The sequence below is a fragment of the Melanerpes formicivorus genome, unplaced genomic scaffold (assembly GCF_026170545.1).
Source record: "Melanerpes formicivorus ecotype bairdi unplaced genomic scaffold, bMelFor1.0.p_v2 SCAF_1, whole genome shotgun sequence".
Lineage (NCBI taxonomy): Eukaryota > Metazoa > Chordata > Aves > Piciformes > Picidae > Melanerpes > Melanerpes formicivorus.
This window is the reverse complement of record NW_027142353.1, coordinates 20048151-20069496: the sequence shown is the minus strand read 5'-3', so window position 1 is coordinate 20069496 and position 21346 is coordinate 20048151. Positions and strand designations below refer to the sequence as shown.

At 38.4% G+C, this 21346-nt stretch overlaps 1 long non-coding RNA gene across 5 annotated transcripts in view; it reads right to left on the bottom strand.

The window, feature by feature from the left end:
• Window positions 1-507: 507 nt before the first annotated feature.
• Window positions 508-21346, bottom strand: part of LOC137457776 (uncharacterized) — a 59976-nt gene continuing 39137 nt past the window's right edge. Inside the window, exons 2-7 of one of the 5 annotated variants that reach the window (XR_010991487.1) lie at window positions 13705-13885; window positions 13182-13360; window positions 10779-10939; window positions 10071-10248; window positions 9686-9747; window positions 508-1299 (exon numbers count right to left, since the gene is read on the bottom strand). This is a non-coding gene — a long non-coding RNA (uncharacterized lncRNA). Of the gene's footprint in view, window positions 1300-9070; window positions 9177-9685; window positions 9776-10070; window positions 10249-10778; window positions 10940-11539; window positions 13361-13704; window positions 13886-21346 lie in introns of those variants that run through there. The other 4 variants (XR_010991491.1, XR_010991473.1, XR_010991447.1 and 1 more) reach the window with 4 other exon arrangements.

Here is a 21346-nt window from a genome sequence, read left to right as displayed (position 1 = left end):
CCTCAGCTTGCCTGAATGAGCCCAGACTCATTCAGCAGCACTGCACCAATTTAAAGCAATTGAGAGTCCTTGTATGTAAAACATATAATTTCCTACACTCATCAGGTTTGATAGTTGTGCTGGCAAAGGTGTGGCAGCCACTTCTTTGGATGTTGCTATTGAAATAAAGAAATTGATCTTAATTCTCCAGCCTACTTATTTGTTCCTACAGACAATCAGGTGGCAATTCTCAAGGATAAAAGTGTTGGGAAGATACTGGGGAAGGAAATCATGTGAAAGGCCAAACTGACAAAAACCCAAACAAACCCCACCCCGCCACATATAGGTATTATTTAAAAAGAAATATTAACTATTTTTTTTTTGGTTAGTTATTTAATAAATGAAACAAAGAAACTTAGGCATCTCATTAGACTTTCTTCCAATGGGAAGATAAGAAATGAAATTTTATTGAGGAGTATAAACATCTATTAATTCAACAGATTATTTATATATCTTGGAGATGGCTAGCTCTAATTTGGGTTTAAAACACTCCCATATGGTGAAGATGGATCCAAATGTTAAATTTTACATGTTAAAAATGAGCAGAAGATAGTCTCACCATCACGGAATTTGTCTTTAGAGGTTTACACAGGCATCTAACCTTACATGCTACAATCATGAGATAACCCAGAATGTGTAAAAGTTGATCTATCACCTCTTTTGCAGGAGGACTGGAACTGGCAAAACTGAGGACACACGCGTTTTTTTATTTCAAGTTTTATTGTCATTTTGTCGTGGATATGCCCTCAGAAATGCGCGGCAGATCCATCAATGAAAATATAAGTTTATTTACATATATATACAAACTCTGTAACGGGGTATTTACAATCGCCCTTCACAGGTATCAATATTCGGTTAGTGGAACTATCTTTACAGAATGTTATGTATGGGCATTTAAACCAAAATGATTCACAGAACTTATAATCTAAACTGAGTCAGAGAGTGGCGGGGGAGGGGTTGGTCAGTGACCGGCAACCCTCCACCCGGAGCAATATAAACGCTATCCTAACTGAAGCTCTACAAAAGGGCTTGGCTTACTCACAAGCTGAGAACTTCGTGGAGTCTTTCCTCAATAATGTTTATAATCCAGAGAACGTGGCACGGATGTGCCGTAATAAGGAGGCAGGAAATGGCGCTGGCCACGTGGCCGCACCGCGTGGCTCTGCTGTTCTCTCCCAGGATACAAAAGGTTCCTCGCTCGAAGTTGGGGGGCGGTGGCAGTTCAGCAACGCTGGTTCACACGGGCTACCAGGTTTTCTCCTACGATAGATCACGCAGCGGTTGATCCTACGGAGTGCTGCCCATGGCACCGCACGCAGCTGGGTGACGGTGGCAAAAGGACCACGAGGCCTCCCGAAGCACTGGCTGGCACACACGCACACACACAGGCTCCAACACCGGGGTGGGGGGCTCATTTGCCAAACGACCCCTATTTACCATTTGCCCCAGTGAATACTGGCCCAGTAAGCATCTGTTGCCAATGCAAACATTGACCAATGAACTACCACCTACCAAATATGGCCTGAGTATATGCTATACTCGGGGAAACAAACATATAGCCTGCCTTTAGTACTGCAGGGGTGAGACCACGCCCAGGTAGGCTGTTTACCTGGACTCAGTGGCGCCAGGATCCCCTCTGCTGCCTCCAGGAAGGAGGGGGGGGACAAAGGAGGGTTAACACATACAGAAATATATCCTACCCAAATGTTTGGGGCACAATCCTATTCATAAGCATCCTTCACTACAATTTCCAATGTCGACAGAAGCAACAATAGTTCCTTACTCTAATGTGATAGGCTGTATCAATGTTTTTTCTGGCATTATTCTCTCATTTTTCTAGACCAATTGTTACTATGAATTATATATGAAGATTTGTGGGGTTAGTGTGTTGTCTTTGTTTCAAGGTAGCTTTTTTCCTTCATTTACTAAAACTGTTTTCTTTATTAAGAAGGAACATGAAGACTGAAAGGAGATAAATTATGTGATGTTCTAAACTATAAACTCTTGTGAAGTTTCTCTCAGGCTATTTGGGCTAATAAGGGGAGAAAAAATACATTTAGATAGATTTGACAACATTTATCAATTTATTTTGATCAATTTTATCAATTTTTATCACTTATCAATTTTATGTATTTTGGCATATTCTACATTGATAGCAGTCCTTTAACACACTTGTTACATTTCTGAAGAACATCACACTTGGATTTCCTGCTTCAACACACATGACATATTGATATCCTTACAGTGAGCATTCTAAAACGCCTTGTTACTCTGCTAGGTCCACTGCTTTCTCAAGTCTCAACCCAGATATGGAGCCACTAATTTTCTTTTCCTAAAAAGAGAATTTTCATAATAGTCCCAATGTAAAAATCAAACTATCCATTTTTAAAGGATCACTCAGGCTGAGGGACCTGGGGGTGTTCAGCCTGGAGAAGAGGAGGCTCTCGTGAGACCTGATAGCAGCCTCTCAGTACCTGAAAGGGGCCTACAGGAAGGATGGGAAGAGACTATTTACAAGGGCCTGTGGTGACAGGGCATGGAGCAATGGCTTCAAGACAGATAAGGGCAGATTTAGTTTGGATATCAGGAAGAAGTTCTTCACTGTGAGGGTGGTGCAACCCTGGAACAAGTTGCCCAGGGAGGTGGTTGAGGCCCCTTCCCTGCAAATGTTCAAGGTGAGGCTTGACAAGGCCCTGGGCAGCCTGATCTAGTTGGGGATGTCCCTGCTGACTGTGGTGAGGTCAGACTGGATGACCTTTGGAGGTCCCTTCTGGCCTGGAGCATTCTATGATCTTCTATTATTTAATGCAAAGCTCACACTTATCTGGCTGACATTCTTATTTTTTATTTGGGACCTAGCAATAGAAACAGTCCTGTGATCCGTATTCTTTGCATGCTTCAGCAGTCTTGGGAAAACACATTGCACATGTAGGGTCTTTTTTATGACCATGAGCATGCAGTCAGTCACCTGGGCTTTCTGGTTTTTTTTTAAAGACAATGTTTAGGCCCTGTCTTATAGAATCATAGAATCACTACAAAAGTCCTCTAAGATCATCAAGTCCAACCAGCAACCCAACACTACCATGACCACTAAAACACATCTAGGTATTTTTTGAACACCTGAAGGGATGGTGACTCCACCACTTACCTGGGCAGCTTGTTCCCATGCATGACTACTCTTTCAGTAAAGGAATTTTTCTACAGGGACATTGGGCAGCTGCACACAGGCTGAGCCTGTACTACTGTTAAAATTAAATTTGACAAGTGCCATGAGCACTCTATTAAATGAAGCAATGGCAAGACTTAAATGAAATAAACTTCAATTACTTTCCTTATATTTCAGTGACCAAATTAAGCAGTATGTAAAGGATATTCCTATACATATAAATTCCTTATTAGTTGTCCAAGTTAATTAGAATTTCAGTAACAAAAATGTCAGTATAAAAGGAAATTATATTGCACATGGTTCATACAAGGTTTCAGTCCTCTAAAATCCCTATAAAATTCTGGAATATCACAGAGTTTCAGAAAGGCCAGGAAAACTTATCTGAACAATGTTTTCTGACAAATAAAAATAGACCTGTCTCTACCAATGCCCAAGATGAGACCCAGAAGTAATTGAAAACTGAAAATTTAAGGTAGAAAGCACAAGCAGGTTAGGACAGAAGAGGCATACGAGGAGAAGTATCACTCTGAATTTGATTAAAATGTATACCTACCTCAAACCTCCATTACTAACTGTTATTGGAGACATGACTCTACCTAGGTAGCTTATTGTGACTGTGTTATATCTATATGGCTAAATGCATCTGTCCTGGGGAACAACTATACACCTCTGGGCAGGTGCTGCAGTGTGCCTTCACATGCATTATTTGGCTGTCCCCATGTAGAGTAGTCTGGTGTTATCCATATTGCATGACCTTCTATGGGTCTTCTTTCTGCCCCACCTTGGTGGGCCTAGAACACAATGGCTTTTTTGTGCATGGTTGGTTTGGGCAGCCCATTCCAATGGCCAATCACTCTTTCTGTGAAGAACTTCTTCCTAATAGCAAGCCTAAACCTCCCCTGGCACAGCTTGAGACTGTGTCCTCTTGTTCTGTTGGCAGTTGCCTGGGAGAAGAGACCAACCCCCACCTGGCTACAACCTTTAGGAATATACAGGTCTACAGAGCTGGATAGCATACACCCAAGGGTACTGAGGAAGCTGGCAGAAGTGCTCACCAAGCCACTTCCCATCACTTACTAGGAGGCCTGGCTAATCACGAAGGTCTCAGTTGATTGGAGATTGGCAAATGTGATGCCCATCTACAAGAAGGGCCAGAAGGAGGATCCAAGGAACCACAGACCTGTCAGTCTGACCTTAGTGCCAGGGAAGGTCATGGAGCAGATTATGTTGAGTGTCATTACACAGCACATGCAGGGAAACCAGATGATCAAGCCCAGTCAGCATGAGTCCATGAAGGGCAGGTCCTGCTTGACTAACCTGTCACCTGTCTCTTTCCACAACAAGGTGACATGCTTAGTGGATGAGGGAAAGGATGTGGATGTCATCTACCTGGACTTTAGTCAACCATTTCACACTGTCTTCTGCAGCATCCTCCTGAAGAAACTGGCTACTCATTGCTTGGATGGTTAGACATTTTACTTGGTAGAAAATTGGCTGGATGGTCAAAGCCAAAGAATGGTGGAGAATGGAGTTAAACACAGTTCATGGCCAGTCACAAGTGGTGTTCCGCAGAGCTCAATATCATCATCAGTGATCTGGATGAAGGAATTGAAAGCATCCTCAGTAACTTGCAGATAACACTATGTCAGGAGGGAGTGTTGATCTGTTTGAGGATAGGAAGGCTCTACAGAAGGACATGGACAAGCTGGATTGATGGGCTGAGGCCAGTTGTATGAGATTCAGCAAGGTCAAGTGCACTGGAGTTGCAACAACCCCATGTGAAGCTACAGGCTTGGGGAAGAGTGGCTGGAAAGCTGCCCAGTAAAGGAAGACATGGAGGTGTTGATCAACAGGCATCTGAACATGAGACAGTAGTCTGCACAGGTGGCCAAGAAGGTTAACAGCACCCTGGTCTGTATCAGGAACAGTGTGACAAGCAGGACTGGAGAAGTGATTGTTCCCTCATACTCAGCACACATATTGAGTGAGACCACATCTCAAGTACTGTGTTCTGTTTTGGGGTCTTCACTACAAAAAAGATATTGAGTTGATAGTGTGCATCCAAAGAAGGGCAAAGAAGCTACTAAAGGGTCTGGAGAACATGTCACATGAGTGGCTAAGAAAACTGAGATTGTTTAGTCTGGAGAAAAGGAATCTGAGAGGAAACTTCATTGCTCTTTACCACTACCTGAAAGGAGGTTGAAGTGGGGTGGATGTTGGTTTCTTCTCCCCAGTAACAAGTGACAGGACAAGAGGAAATGTCCTTAAGTTGCATCAGAGGAGGTTTACATTGGGTATTAGAAGAAACTTCTTCACTAAAAAGGTTATCGAATGCTGGAACGGCCCCCCAGGGAAGTGGTTGAATCACCATCCCTAGCATCAGACTTTAGGTAGAGTCAGAAAATGGTTGGACTCAACAACCTTAATGGCCTTTTCCAGATGAAAGTAGGCTCTGATTCAGAGCTAAGTATATCATATAGGAATAATGAGAGAAACAACTTCGATATCATTCTTTCAGAAGCTTGTCAGATCAAATTGTAGAGAAGGCAGGGATATTCAGATCTATAAATGTAATACCACTTAATGTAGATAGCACTGTGTAATGCAAATGGATTGAACATGAACAGCAGTATGCCACGTGAGATTGTACAATGAAACCACAAATGTAAATATTAATCTTTGCCCAGACAAGCACATCACTGGTGCAGGCAAGTTATTACTTCCCTAAATTCTATTTACCGATGTCTAACTACAGTAACTGAATGTTTGGTTTGAACACGTATTTTAAAGGTTGCCTTAGCTCAGCTATTCCAGTAGCTCTATCTTGAACAAAACCCCAGCCTAGACAAAAACTGCAGCTGTGAATTTTTAGGGAGGGACTTCATGTGTTTATACAAAGCATTGAGACTGAAGATTGACTACAAGTGCTGGTGAGTGCCTGCAATTTAAATGATTCTTACAGTTCTGTTTAATTGCACTGTTCAGGTAAGATCCCATTATTTACTGGAAACCCCTGTTTACACCAATTTGTTAAGCATAAAATAACATCAGTTATTTTTCAAAAATATTTTTCCAAGGTGTAGATTTACTACATTGTGAATAAATATTAAAATAGGAAAAAAAAAAAATGAAAACAAAAAGTGGGAGGATGGTGACTGAAGTTAAAAAGTATATAAATCACTTCAGAAATAAAATTTGCAAATTCAGTGTGTGAAGTAATTATTCAAAGCATGGCTGAGTTACAGCACTTGAGAGACTTTGATCTGACAACTGGAAGAAATATAAAGAAGCTACTGGGTATCAAGCTACAGTGTTAGGATGTAAAATGTTTCTCCATACCAGTCACAAGTTTGATTACTTCTTATTTTCCACTGACAGACCCAAATTAAAATAAATGGGCCACATCGAAGCAAATTTCACATACATGGAGCACTTAAGAATATATTGTTCCCATAGTGCAGGAGTATCATGGAATGTATTAACAAAGCTGTTCAAGTTTTTTATTTCACTAGGAAATACATTGGGAATGAAGAATTGAATACATAACAAGAGCTTATGATTTTCTACTTTAGATGCTAAATTTAGAGATTTTGAAATAGTTTTGAAATTATTTTTACAAGAATATATATGTCTATTCAGATTTACAGCAGCATGTGACAAGAAAAATAGTTCTAGTACAAAAACCCAACATAAACAGTAGTCAAATATTAACTGACTTATGAACACTGTCATTTCTCATTCTCAATATGAAGAATTTCAGTTTGAGCAACAAAGAGATTGTTCTACTAATCTGTATAGGTTTGAGATTGCTGAAATTGACTTGAGATACTTTTGAAGTAACTAAATGTGCTTTTAGACTGACTAATTGCAAGAATAAAAAAGAAAATATAAAATATTTATTGTAAAATTTATGCAATTTTTGTTACAAATTTACATTTTTTAGGGCAAAAATGCCACTATTGTTAAAGCAAATTATTAAGTCACAATATAGTGCTACCACAACCTGGGAAACATGTCTGGGGCTGCTCCATCATACTGGAAGTGATATCAATAAGCACACAGTGAGAAACTAGGAGTAAGGATCAGCATACCCAGAGTTAACATTTTTAATAATTTGCCTTAAATGAGGGGAAAAAAAAACCTAACAAACTCCACACACAAAGCTGAAAAGAAGTGTCGTTGTTACATCACCTGTGTCAAGGATTTCAAAACTATAGAAGTTTATTGTCTAGTCTGTATCCAATAGTATGGATAAATATTTTGTAGCCCAAAAGTAAACAGATTAAGAGCAACATAGGACAGTATTCCTCCAACTATCCTAATTCCAGCTGATAGGGAGAGGTCTTGCACTGCTCTTAATCTGCAGTGTAATGATATCACACTTCCCCTTCCCTCTTTCTCAACTTCCTTAAGCTGCCTTCCAGTATATTTCTCTGTTTCACACAGACTCCCCTTCTTCTCATGGTAGCAATCAGCAGAGAAAGCACATAATTGCTTACTTTTACAAAGAAGTAGGACCAAAAATCCTCCTTTTCAGACATTTGAGTGGCTAGCCAAATAGAGACGTTTCATTGGCTGCTGCTGCTGTTATTTAGCCATGACTCCTCTGCATATGGTATACACTAACAATGAAGGAGCCTCATTTTCCTATCCCCACTGACTATATTGCGTGAATGACTAAGCAGTCTTGCAGCAGTAGGCTCCAGAAACAACCCTTTGTCTGTGTGACCTGGTGGTGCCTGTGCGTAGGCTGGAGATGTAGGAAAAAGGTGAACTATGTAAGAGGAGTAGTTAATGTACTAGCACATCCTGTGGGAAACATACCTAAAAGCTAGTCAATTCAGAGGATGTGAACACTGTTTTTCTGTGCAATTCACTAGTGAAATTACCCTTAAAAGGGTTGTTTCAAGGCAGTCCTTTCATTCTTCAGACTTTGAGACTTTCAGGTCCCCAGCACTTCAGATCTTATTTACCTCACAGCAATGAAGGAACTAGAAACTCACATGAACTATCAAGGCTAAGTATTAGTCCTAAAGCAAAAAAGCATAATCTTTCTTTCTGCAGATAAAACCAAAGCACAATCTTAAAGCAATGAAATGTCTCAATTGCAGTTCTAGACACAATGTGCTTTGCAATCCTCAGTCTCACCATATCCTTCCTGAGGCCCTGCTTCCTTCCAAACATCGGTGCTGGTTTGCAGGCACCCAGTCTCAGCTCTCAGACTACAATTTGCTGAGTTCTCATGTCACCAAAACTTTGTTTTGTAATCCACCCATTCCCACAACTTTCCAAAGTTTGCCTCTATCTCCTGCAAGGCAGGAATGATCATACAACAGGGTTGAACAGTAAAAGCAGAGTCTGTTTGGAAATGTAAAAGAAACAAACAAAAACCCCAACAAACAAACAAAACCCCAAACAAACAAACAAACAAAAAAAACCCAACCAAACACCCTACCCCACCAAACAAAAAAACAGGGGAAAAAAAGAGAAATTAAACAAAACTCCTTATTTGCTCCACATGAATCCATATAAGCAAACAAGATTAGGGAATGTCATTCCTCAAACGGAGTGTATTCTTTTTCATACAAGTTTCTTTAAAATTCATGTGTCTACAATCCTAAGATATAAATAATGATTCTCCTTTTCGAGATTTCCTTACCTTGCATAAAAATTAATTGAGAAAACAATAAAATAAAAAAAGCTTGTGTTCTCACTCACAATACTGAAAGAATTTTCTATAACTAGTTTTCCAGAACTTCATCAGAATAAAAAGAGTTGCAGGATGCTTGAAAAAGAAATCATCAGGCAATCCAGAATATTATTAACCCTAATTATATTTCTTATGGACTTTCTTCAATACCTCACATGTAGAAAGAAGATTATGTGATTGTAGCCTCCTTGTTGCCTCAGTCCCGTTTTCTTTCTATACATTTGTTTACTGTGACAAGAGTATTTGATTCAGAAGATAAACCTGGAGGAAGGATGTAAAGAAGCAGGAAAACGGTGAAAAGCAGGCAGAGTAGGAATCTTTATGAATAAAAGTGAAAGGTAAAGGGACACAAGAAAGTAAAATACAAAAGGGAGGAAAGCAGAAAAGGTGAAATGTCTCATGAAAAAGTAGAGATTTTTTTCATAAGCATCCAACCTTTAGCTTTAAAGAACATTGTTTAAATGTTGCGTTAACTAGTGGTCAAAACTTTATTGTGCCTGTATAAATACAGCCATCATAAGCACTGGTACCTTTGTAGCCACCATTTTTTTAATTTTCTGATGTTTCTTTCTGTGTGTTATATAGATATAACATTCTTCTCCAATGGATGAAGCACTTTGAATTTTTGTAAATTCTTACGTTTTCTTACTGCAATTAACGTGTTACATACATCTGCAGGTATTTAATATTGATTTTCTTTCAAATAACATTCAAATTGCATAACCCTCATTTCTAGCAGAAAGTAACGAGTAGTTCACTAAGATACTCACTTTTTTTTTCATCACTTTGCTTTACCAGCAGGTTATTTCCAGAATCTTCTGTTCTCTGTCGTCTTTTGTTTGAAGGAAAAGAAAAAAATACTAATATGATTGCTAGCAACCTTTAGTAACCTTTGAAGATCCTTGAAGTTGTTCATTTTCTGTCAGATACCCAGTGAAATCAAGTAATTACAGAGCATATACACCACCATCTGTGGTTCTCCATGTTCTGAATTAAGGGCCTATAGGATATCAATATCAAGCCTCATGAAAAATATTATTGCTCATTCTTTAAACAAAGTCTTCAGAAAAGACCATCTCTCTGTCTTAGGTGGCTCTGGATACACTTGTTTCTTTTGTAGTTTCCCACAAAATATGTGTCATTCTATATTATTACCTGCAGCTCAGAAGATGTCACTCGTTATATTGTAGACATGGTGACAAATGAAAACTTCTAACAGCACGGATCCAGTTTCTTTTGATGTCCTTTTCCCTAATCGTCACAGCTTGCTCTTCCTCAATGCTCTCTGATTACTCTTCTGTGGGGTTCCATGGTGCTCCTTCCTGAATCTGAGCTGCAGAAAAATCTTAAATCTGGTTGTTCAAGGAGTAATTTTATTTTTCCTTTTTTTTGCAACTGAAAATTGATGGTAAGTTTAAAAAATAAAATTATAAACTCTTTTGTGAAAGTCCCTACAGAAGGAAATTTAATGCTGTTCATCTTACACTTAAAAAGCAGGAAAGGGAAAGTTAATGGTACAAGACAAAGCCAAACATGAGAAAAACGTAGTTGCACAAGAAATAGTACCTGAAAGTTTGACCCGGTATCACTTCCTCCCACCCTCTTAGGTTAAGCTTTTAATTTAAGATTGTGGAACTGTACTAACTGCCAGTGGAAAGTGTTTTCATCGGGGGTATACTGCAGGGGGTAAAGGAAGCCGTCAGAGATTTGTGATTTAGAGGTGCGAGATCTGCAAGCACTTAGATGTAGCATGAGCCAGAAGGGGGAGCTCTCAGTACACCAGCCAAAAAAGACGTTAAGTTCCAGTGCAGCAATGGTACAAAGCCAGGAATGATCAGCAGGAAAAGGGTATAATTTTCTCACCTGCAGAATCTGACCATCCGCGTTTACTGGCACAACAGTTTTTTAAAATTGCATCTTGTGTTCATCAAAACTGTTCTTGATCGCTGGTGATATGTGATACCTTGTTTGTTGGATTACACAGGAAAATCTAACTTGATTCAGCAAGCAACTATAGCAAACAGCTAAAGTAAGAGCAAGGAAAACATCGTCAACATGTCCTAGATCCAAGAAGTGTTGCATAGCAAGAGAAGCATTCATAAAATCTCTGTCTCATTTCTGTCTGTTAGGTCTTTACTTCGTGTGCTTGCAGATCAGCACCACAACTTTCTCCTGCCCTGTGGCCCTATATGCCAAGTGCAAACCATGCCTGTGATCTACTGACACACTAGATCACTAGAAATCACATCACGGCAAAGAAGTTAATTTTATAAGTAAACCAAAACATCAAATCAGTCTGGAAAAATTCATCTAGCCATTGCTGCCTAGCAATTTTATAGCAGGTAACAAGAACGTGTAGAAGGATTGAAAGGGAGGTTTACTAGATGTAAGACAGGCTAAACATGGAGACTGTATATATTTTGAATCATTACTCATCATAAATTCATAATAAAACAATTATTTCTAGGCAAAACATATATGACCCAGGAGGGGGAAAGTAACTTTAAATGGTTCTAAGATTACATAATTTTATTTGTCTGATTATTCTGCAAATATTACATATTCAATAGATAATTTAATGGAACATCATTTATCTTTTTATAATGATTTGGATTCAGCCTACTGAATACTGTAAACAAGTGGATTTTAGGTAAGTTACAATAAAAATACAAAGATCATAAATAAAAACAAACTTTAGAAACACCTACAGTGAATGCTGATTATTACTTACTAACTGTTGATGATTGTTCACTGAAATTAGAAAAATGAATAAATAATTGAATTAAGTCAAATCATGATACAAGTGAGAATAGATGAAAAAAATATTTCCTAGAATGGTCCAGGGCATAGAAAGAAGGTTTAGATGAAGCTTGTTTAATTTAGCAAACCAGATGCTGAGAAATAAGTGTACACTGGGGAAGACAAAGAGCTAGTGAAGCTGAAAAACCAAAGTTCATCCAAGAATGATAACAACAAAAAAAATTGTCTTGAGTAAGATTAGATTGGAATATTAGAAGGATTCCAAGAGAAATAAGATAGCAGTTTGACTACTTTTAAGATCAAACTGGGTAAGTTTCTAAATGGAACTATATGGCATGGCTGTCAGTAATATGAGAGAGCTGTTACCCAGAAGGTTGTGGCTGCTCCTCATTACCCAGGTTAACCTTTCTTATCTCATGTCCTTACCAAACAGAGGCCTGCCAGTGCTGGTTGGTATTCCACAAAGAAAACAAACAAACAAAAGGCTAAATTTGTCAAACACATTTTAGAATTAAATTATCCACTGCAAATTATTCACTAGTTTTATTATTCTATAAGTCATGTAGTGAAGGAAGTTCATTTGATATTAATGAATTCTCTTGGTAGGACTAAATTAAAGGTTTGTGGTTAAGCATTAAGATAATATGCATCAGACTCTCACGGAATGTTGGCTAGTATTTGCTACCCTCATACAAAGATTTTTGCATCTTCTTTTTTCTTTTTTTTTTTTCTTTTAATGGGACACATATTTTCTATCAAAGATGTATGTAAAACTTCTTTTCTAGCAAAGATATATGTAAAACTTCTTTTAATTTCTTAAGTTAAAGTGCACTTTGAAAGTAAGAAGTGCTAGGTCCAAAATCTGTGTGTATTGATACATCCTCAAGGCACTCCACTGACCTGGCTCCCAGTCTCTGGTGAAAGCTATTTATCTATAATGAGATAAAGATATACAGTTATAGAGAAACATCGAAACTGTGATTCCAGAGTTGTAGATAAACAAACACAAGTCTTATTTATCTGTGGAAATGAACGAGGGAGCATCAGTAACAGAAAACAGGAAATGTCACAGCAACACCAGACACCACACTAAGTCACCTTCGAAATTGCTGTATGCAGGTATTTTAAAAACAAAACAAAACAGCAGTGTATTTTTACTTAAAGGAAGGATCTAGAAGGTTGTTTTGAAAAATGCTTAGCTGCTAAACACAGAATATACAAATGTACAGGCAAGAATTTGCAGTTGGCTAAAAGTTAAAGAAAAGGCCAAGCAAATTTATCATAAATATCTCCATTTCAAACAGGAAAAACACAGGATTTTCTTAGTAATACAAGAAAGCAAAATCTCTTCCACAGTGATTACTTCCATTTTCTTCCTCAGGGGGAAGGCCCCTTATTTAAACACATGACAGAACAGTGTTTGGGAAGTAGCTGGAGAGATATGAGCTCCTGGAAGCTAGATGGTACATTTCCTGGGGTACCACACACACACACACACATATTTACCTGGCTACGTTTTTTTTGTTGTTGTGGTTGGTTGTTTTTTTCCCCCATAGAGCTCATTTCTGGTGTTATGTGGTGTTTATGATCCAGACCAGACTTCAGGCATGCAGGTGTGAATCACTGAAATTAGCCCAGACATGCTGTAGTTAGCCACATTTTCCCCTTGTCCGCATCTTCTCAGTCTGCACAGTCCAAAGCCAGTCAAATGGAGAAAGTGGAAGAGCCTACCCTTACACAGTGCTGAGTAATTTACAGTTAAGTACTTCTAAAACTAATTGCCCATTTGCAGAAGCCAGTCTTCATGTTCTATTGCTTACACTTATAAATTAAAAGAATATTTACCTAGTAAGTGTAAGTCACGTTAAAGGTCTGCAAGTAGAGCAACACAATCAGAAAGAGCGAGAAAGAACAAAAGAAAAACTAATCAGTGAAATGAACCCCCCTGTTCCCATGAGATAAGAGAGAGGGAAGTTAAGGTGTGAGTCATTTGCAGATTTAGTTGTGGGGGTTGTTGGGAGGTACTCACCTAAAATGAAAATGGCTGCCAATACAAAATCTTTGGTAGATGGAGATGCATAGTAGATAACATGGTAGCCAGTGTCTCCCTTGGAGCACTTTAACAACTTGGTTTGAATTCATAAATGGTCTGATTGTACATGTGCAAATGCTTCCATATAAAGGTTAGGCACCCATTGTTATTGCAGCATCTGTTAAAAAAGATAGCCATATCGGTTGCTAGGAGATAGCAGACTTCTCCTGGAGAAAAATCACTCCTGATAAAAAAAAATGATTTTACATAAAGACCCTCTTAAATATAAATATCTTTGACAGCAGCTATTATTATTCACTGAGTTCCTTTGCAACTGAATAAATGGCAGAAAAATATATTATTTGAATACCATTATATCCTAAAGTGTTAAATACATTTTTCTCTCTTTCTACCCTCCCTTTTTTTGTTACTCTGAAGTGATATTTGCTTCCAGCTAAAATTGCTGCCTTCCTTTTTCTATAGACCGTTCCATGAAAGAAACATTTGGAAAACTGAGTTCAAAAAAATGAACTCACTTGTCTTCCATTTCACTGTAAAACCAGCTTCACTTAAAATCAATTGTACAGTAGGATAAACATTTTATTGGGAAGAAACTTGGGTGCAGAAAGTCCCCCCAAAAAAACCTGCAGCAAGTCTTCACAAGTGGATGGCTGGGAGAAGGCAGGTGGGAGATTGCACCACATGAAAGCAACCAACCATCCAATTTCAATAACATTTGTAATTTTCTTCCTACTGGGGTGGCTGGAAGTACAGCTGCCCTATATTTGTGCCCATGTGTCCAGCTTTTGGTGAAAATGACCTTAACAAATAAAACATGAAATAAACTATATACTTGCTGTTTTAAACTTGTGTAGTCAATAAATGAAACAATAATCTTTCCTAATTTAGTGTGCTCAGACTTCCTATTGTGGACATGAGAACTCCCCAGCTGCAGAACACAAAGGCATGCTGCCTGCACAATATGGGGTTTCAGCAGCTGTGCCTTCCATTGGCTGGAGCTGGGAGAAATGTAGATCAAATACTGACAATAAAAGATAGATGTTGTAAATATTAGCATTTTAAAAAGTGTACCAAACTCTGAGTATGTCCATTTTTTACATGGTTGTAATAAAGTTTCTCAAGAATTTTGCCTGCTGGGGGTGGGGGGGGGAGGGGGGAGGGAGGGGCGTGTGCGTGTGCACATGTGTGTGAAGTGCCTCTGAATCAAGCAGCAGCATGTTTCCTTATACAAATATTGACAGGAATCCTTTGGTTTATTTGGAACTTTCCTGAGACGGTTTCAACAATACAGTAATACCTCTTCACTGCTTTTCACACAGTTGTTTCAACTGTTGGCACCAGGAAATCCTTATTGTTTTAATCAATACCACTTGGAGTGATGACATGTTTCTTTTTTTTTCTTTTAGTGACAGACAAGGTGCATTTCCTCACACAGCGTTCTCATGAGAGACTTTTTGTGCTGTTCTTAGTATAACCAGCAGCAAAGATGTATTTGCCAGAGGGCCACAAAAAGGGGTCACTATTTTTTTCCTCTCTTTTTTTTTTAATCCTGATTCTTTATGCTTCATTGCTGTACTTGCAAATTCACAGATGACCTGGAGAAAAGCAATGGAACTACTGTCAACAGTTATAATGAAATATCTGAGAAATATTTGGAAGATCAGGAATTGTTCATTTAGTGACACTTTGGATTCAACCTGGACGCTGCCTTCCTCTTCCATCTCCTTTGTACCACATAAACTTGAACAAGAAACATACGGTAATTCTATAAATGCATTCTTTAATGCATTAATTACAGGCTTGATTAAAGTTATTAGGTTAATTTGAATGTAATATGTGTATGCCAAACTAATATATTGTGATGAATGTTATTGTAGTACCATAGTACTATGCTCTGCAATTGGGCATAGTATATAGCACAAACAGAAAGGAGAATATGGAGAAGAACTTGGTCTCTGCCATCATGCTGGTGACAGCAAGAAACACTCCATTTCCACTGTTCAGAGAATAGGCAAGGCCCTCACTCCCTGTACCCATGGATCAGGCAATGAAGGAATTCTCCACCTGTAGCATTCAAGTAGACATTTTGGACAAACAGAGAGAATGCACTTGTTTCCACAGTGCTATATGTGTTCAGTGTTCATTGTTCATTGCCCAGCACAATGAATAGCTCTGCAAAATAAGCATTTCTTATTTCAAACTTTTATGACTTAACACATGACCTTACAAGAGCTTAATTTCAGCAGCTGCACATCCATTGATCTGCTGAAGCTTGTGTTTTGACATCCTCTCCATTCTTTTTTTTTTTTTTTGTACATTGATCAAGCAAATTTGTAGCTTCCAAGCATTCTGTTAAGCATTTGGTGCTTTCTGAGTAGTAGTTGTTTTTTTTTCCACTTCTCTTTCTATGACGGAGATTTCCTGTTTGCCTCTCAAAGACCTTGACATCATCGTCCAGTCACAAACTTCCTCTTTCTGCACCATCCTGTACCACTCCAGACAGCGCAAATTTTGACAGCAGCTTTAAAGGGACTTTAGAGCTGCCTTCCAGTACCTGAAGAGAATATACAGGAAAGCTGGAGAAGGACTTTTCATAAGGATCTCTAGAGGCAGGACAAGGGGGAAGGGTTTTAAGCTAAGGGAGAGTAGTTTTAGACTGGAATTTAGGAAGAAATTCTTCAGTATGAGGGTGGTGAAACACTGGAACAGGTTGCCCAGAGTGCTCATGGATAACTCCTTCCATCAGGTGTTGAAAGCCAGGTTGGATGAGGCCTTGAACAACTATGTCTAGTTGAGAGGCATCCTTGGTTGGAGTAGATGATCTCTGAGGTCCCTTCCATTCTATGAAATTTTGTTTCATAAGGCTCAAGCCTGTAAGTTGTCGAATGTATTTTCTTCTCTTTGATGCTTGAATGTAAGCCACCACATCATGGTCCACATTTCTGTAGTAAAGGCACAAAAAACTCTAAAAATCTCATCCTATTTTGCTAGTGCAAAATGAATATGGATGACAGAGGGAAGCATAAGTAAAGTGACTTCTTGGTTTTGAAAAGAGGTAGGTACAACATGGAGCATACAAATGCTTGAATTGTACTGTTTTTTCAAATTCTGAACTAGTTTCTCTGTTTCAAATTTGACCAGTCTTAAAAGAGCTCAAGAAACCTGTTCAAGGAGGAAAAAGTCCTTATTGACAGACCTTGGAATAATGCAACAAGCCAGTATATTTTTTTAATTCTGCTACATTATAATCAATCACTAGGTAAACCCATGAAAACAGGTACTTTTAGAATGCTCAAAATTAATCATCTGATTTGGGGCAAATGCAATGTTATACAGCAAACACCTAAAACAATGTAATATAGCAAACACCTGTATTTGTAAAGAGTAGAGATCATGGTCATTTTCCTGGAAATTCTTCAAAATAGAGAACTCTCAGAGTGGCAAGTTATTATTGTTATGTTGCAAAATTAATCAAGACCTTCTTAAAAAAAGTTTATAAACTGAAAAAAAAATTAAACCATGCACAGCACTTTGTGTATTTATGAGATTTAAATTCACAGTAGAAAGCATATAGTAAACATAATGGGGGGGAAATGCAAAAATATCAGGAAAAACATCTACAGCCCTAAAGATTACCTTCACTTCCCCCTCCCCTCCCTTTTTTCTTTTTAAAGGTATATAATTTAATTGCTGCTTCATATACAGAAGTAACTTTGGACAGTAATACTATGACTATAAAATGTTCTTGAAAGAGGACTTGGTGAGATTTGTCCACGTTAAGTTTGAACAACTTTTTTTCTGAAATTGCTTTTAAAAATAAAGAAAAGAAGCAGCAATTCTGGACATGCAGGAAATGCCTGGTTTTGTGTGGTAGTCAATCATCAAAATTAGGAAATGTATTTTGAACTGTCTTAAACTACAGCCCGTTTGACTGTGATAGACATTTGGCTCATATCACTGGTGTTTAATGCCGATTCTCTGACTAATAAATGCACATAGCTGGGCAGAACACAGCTGGGTATATGGCTGAGTACAGCCCAAAGCTTTCAAAGTGTTAGGGATAGTAAAATTACCTTTGACTTCAGTGGAATAGGCCATACTTCACTTAAATGACTGGCAAGATTTTTGACATTTATCACATCCATCTCTGAAACCACATCTAATTAGTCAAACTTGCTCCAGCCAAATTAAAAGAAAAAATACAGTATAAATAAATAAATCCCCTGATATCCCAATTTTATGAGCAATAAATGGAGAAAAGTCTGAATGTAAATGCTAGCTTTGACCCCTGTTCCTGACACAAAGTTAATGTGGGGGAAAAAAGAGAAAGAGAGAGAATTGAGGATGCCTTTTATCAAAAGTCAATTCAAAGCTTGATATACAGTTCAAATCTTTTGCAGCATACATTATCATTAAGATGAAATATTTAGTGGCTCTGTATTCTGGTCATCTTTTGACAATAACCTACAATATCTCAGAGGTGGTGGGTGCTAGAGAATTCAGTCAATTATTAATGAATATCTCATTTTTCAGAAAGAAGGGCTGAAAGCTGCTAATTTGTATTAGCATGCCATCAATAAAATTGCACCTTACATTTTAAAGTCTTCAACAAATTCTGTACACTTTGAAAATTGTTGCAGTTTTGAATCTCTTACAGTAGCTTTTTAAAAAATTGAAATATTGGTATTTAATAGCCATCTCCATCTCTTGCCCCAGGGAATGAGTATAACTCTTTGTCCTATAGACAATGAGAAGTCACATTTTTTGACTTCATGTAATGTTCTTCAGAGATAAGTCTAACACCACTTATAGCTACTGATAATGTTTCTGGCTTCCCTGTGTGATGGTTGCAAGGTGAACATAAGTTTAGAGTAAAATTAATGTAGAACTGCTCTTACACTTTTTTTTTTTTTCACATTATAACTTCACTAACATTTAATATTTGAATTTAAGCAAATGTGCAAAAAAAGTAAAGTTTTTTTGATTATTAAATGGGCATTAAAGCAAAATGGAAATTGGATTTGCTAAATATCCCACTGCATTCACATGGATATGGTCACAGGAGATGCCACATTTTGGAACGTATTTGCCATGACAAAAGCTTTTAAATGCTTATTTTTGATTGAAACTCTGCTCAGAGAGGAAGTGATTAACATCGCACATGGGGTGGGGGAAATAATATTTCTTCTTGGGGTTTCAGAACAGCACTCCAAGAAAAAAAAATACTCAGGTACTTTCAACATCAGTATCTGAGGGAGCTGGGGTTGTTTAGCCTGGAGAAGAGGAAGCTCAGGGGAGACCTCATTGCTCTCTACAACTACCTTGAGTACTGCGTCCAGTTCTGGGCCCCTCAGTTTAGGAAGGACATCGAGACACTTGAATGTGTCCAGAGAAGGGCAACAAGGCTGGTGAGAGGCCTTGAGCACAAGCCCTATGAGGAGAGGCTGAGGGAGCTGGGATTGTTTAGCCTGGAGAAGAGGAGGCTCAGGGGAGATCTCTTTGCTCTCTACAACTACCTGAAAGGTGGTTGTAGCCAGGAAGGGGTCAGTCTCTTCTCTCTAGCAACCAGCGCCAGAACAAGAGGACACAGTCTCAAGCTGCACCAGGGGAAGTTTAGGCTCGAGGTGAGGAGAAAGTTCTTCACTGAGACAGTCGTTCACCATTGGAATGGGCTACCCAGGGAGGTGGTGGAGTCACCATCCCTGGAGGTGTTCAAGAGGGGACTGGACATGGCACTTGGTGCCATGGTCTAGTCATGAGGTCTTGGGTGATATGTTGGACTTGATGATCTTTGAGGTCTCTTCCAACCTTGGTGATATTGTGATACCGTGATATATTGTGTTACATTCCATGAGACTTTTGTCAGCCAAAGAGGATTAGACTGATCTGGTACCAAGGGCCAAGATCTTTGATGAATGGTACCACATTTCATGTCCACTGTTATCAGCCATGCTAACAAAGAGTGTCTTCTCAATGAGGAGCCCTACACCCATCAGCAGCCTCAATTGTGACAGACAGACAGCTGTAACTGGAGCAGGCAACAATGCAGTAGTGCCATTGCAGGAAAGAGCAGAGGGGAAACCTCTGCCTCCAGGAAGTACAACCTAGGTTGCTCCGGTTGTGAAGGAGAACATAAGCCCAGACACCTTTTCCAGTCTTCTGATGAGCATTAAGGGGTTGAACATGGTTCTGCCATCTCATTAATTTATTTCTTCTTTCTTTTCTGTGATGCCACAAAAAACAAAGTACAGCTATTTTGCATTTGCCTGAATGGAAAGTTCTGGATAGCATTAACACATACCACACTTGAAAAGTTAATTTTCTAAGAAAAGTTAATTTTTATAAACCCTGCCACTTGAATATATGCAGAGCAAGATATTAACTGAAAAGAATAAGAATGAAATTGAACTAAACTCACAAAACTAGCTGCATAATGGAAAGCTGCCTTTTTTTTTTCCTTTGGTTTTTTTTTCCCCTTTTTCTTTAATTTCCTCTCCTCTGGCAATAATGATCCAGAGAAACTAGTTTCACAGAAAATGAGCAAGTGAACAAGTGCCTAGGGATGAGACCTAAACTGAAAATAAGGATTCCCCAGATGAGAGCTAATGCCATTTTGAGGCTCACTTCACAGAGGAAATGAAAGCTTTGATTAACACCTGACTGTTTCCTTGTCTTCAGTGATATTTTTTAGTCTTTGAGAGTAAAATCCAGATTGCTGTGACAATAATGAGAATAAGTCCGTATTTATAAATCACTTGGAAGAAAAAGTGTTGTTGCTAATTATGATTTTGGAATGAAATCAGTAAAACATACTGTATGAGAAAACAGTTGTTTTCCTCTTCCTCTACCTCTACATCTCAAAGTTGAAAACACAGAACTGCAGTAATCTATTGTTGATACGGTGATGTAGTCAAGTCTTTTCCACTCCATAGTCTTACCTGAGTATTCACAGAATTTTGCCCTTCCAGTTCTGCAGGAATGTGAAGACAACTGATTCATTTGCACAAAATGTCTGAAAACTTTAATAGATTTCCCTTTTTGCTTACAACCACTGCACAAGAAATAACTCTGTATGCTTTGATCTTGAAAAAAATACATTGGATGACTCCTGGCTTCTTAAATATATAATTCACGCCTCAACTAACCCATATCCCCTTGGAAATACCAGCACGTTAATGTGTGGAATTGAGGGTAAGAAACTACTTGAAAAAGGAAGTCTCAGGGATCAGCTTTCCCTGGAGCCAGCCAGCCACACTGGCACACATACATGTACACACATACAACCCATGCTTCTCACAGCATAGTTGTGTTTTACTTTATTTTATTCTATTTTAATTTGACTTTAAAGTTAAATGGAGGTTTGCACTCAGGAAATCTTAGCTGCATGATGAATAAGGGCCACTGTATGTTTGGTCTTGAGTGACATTAACATTGGTACTAAAATATTTAAGAATAAACACTGGAAATAATGGATAAGTTTTTTTTGTTTTAAACATCTGTTTTAAACATTTGTTTTAAAGTGATATGAGGGTGTGAAATTAAATTTAATAACCTCTCTTCCTTCCTCTGCTTTTAAAACCATAAGACAACGTGGTAAGACATGTGTTTCAGATCTAGT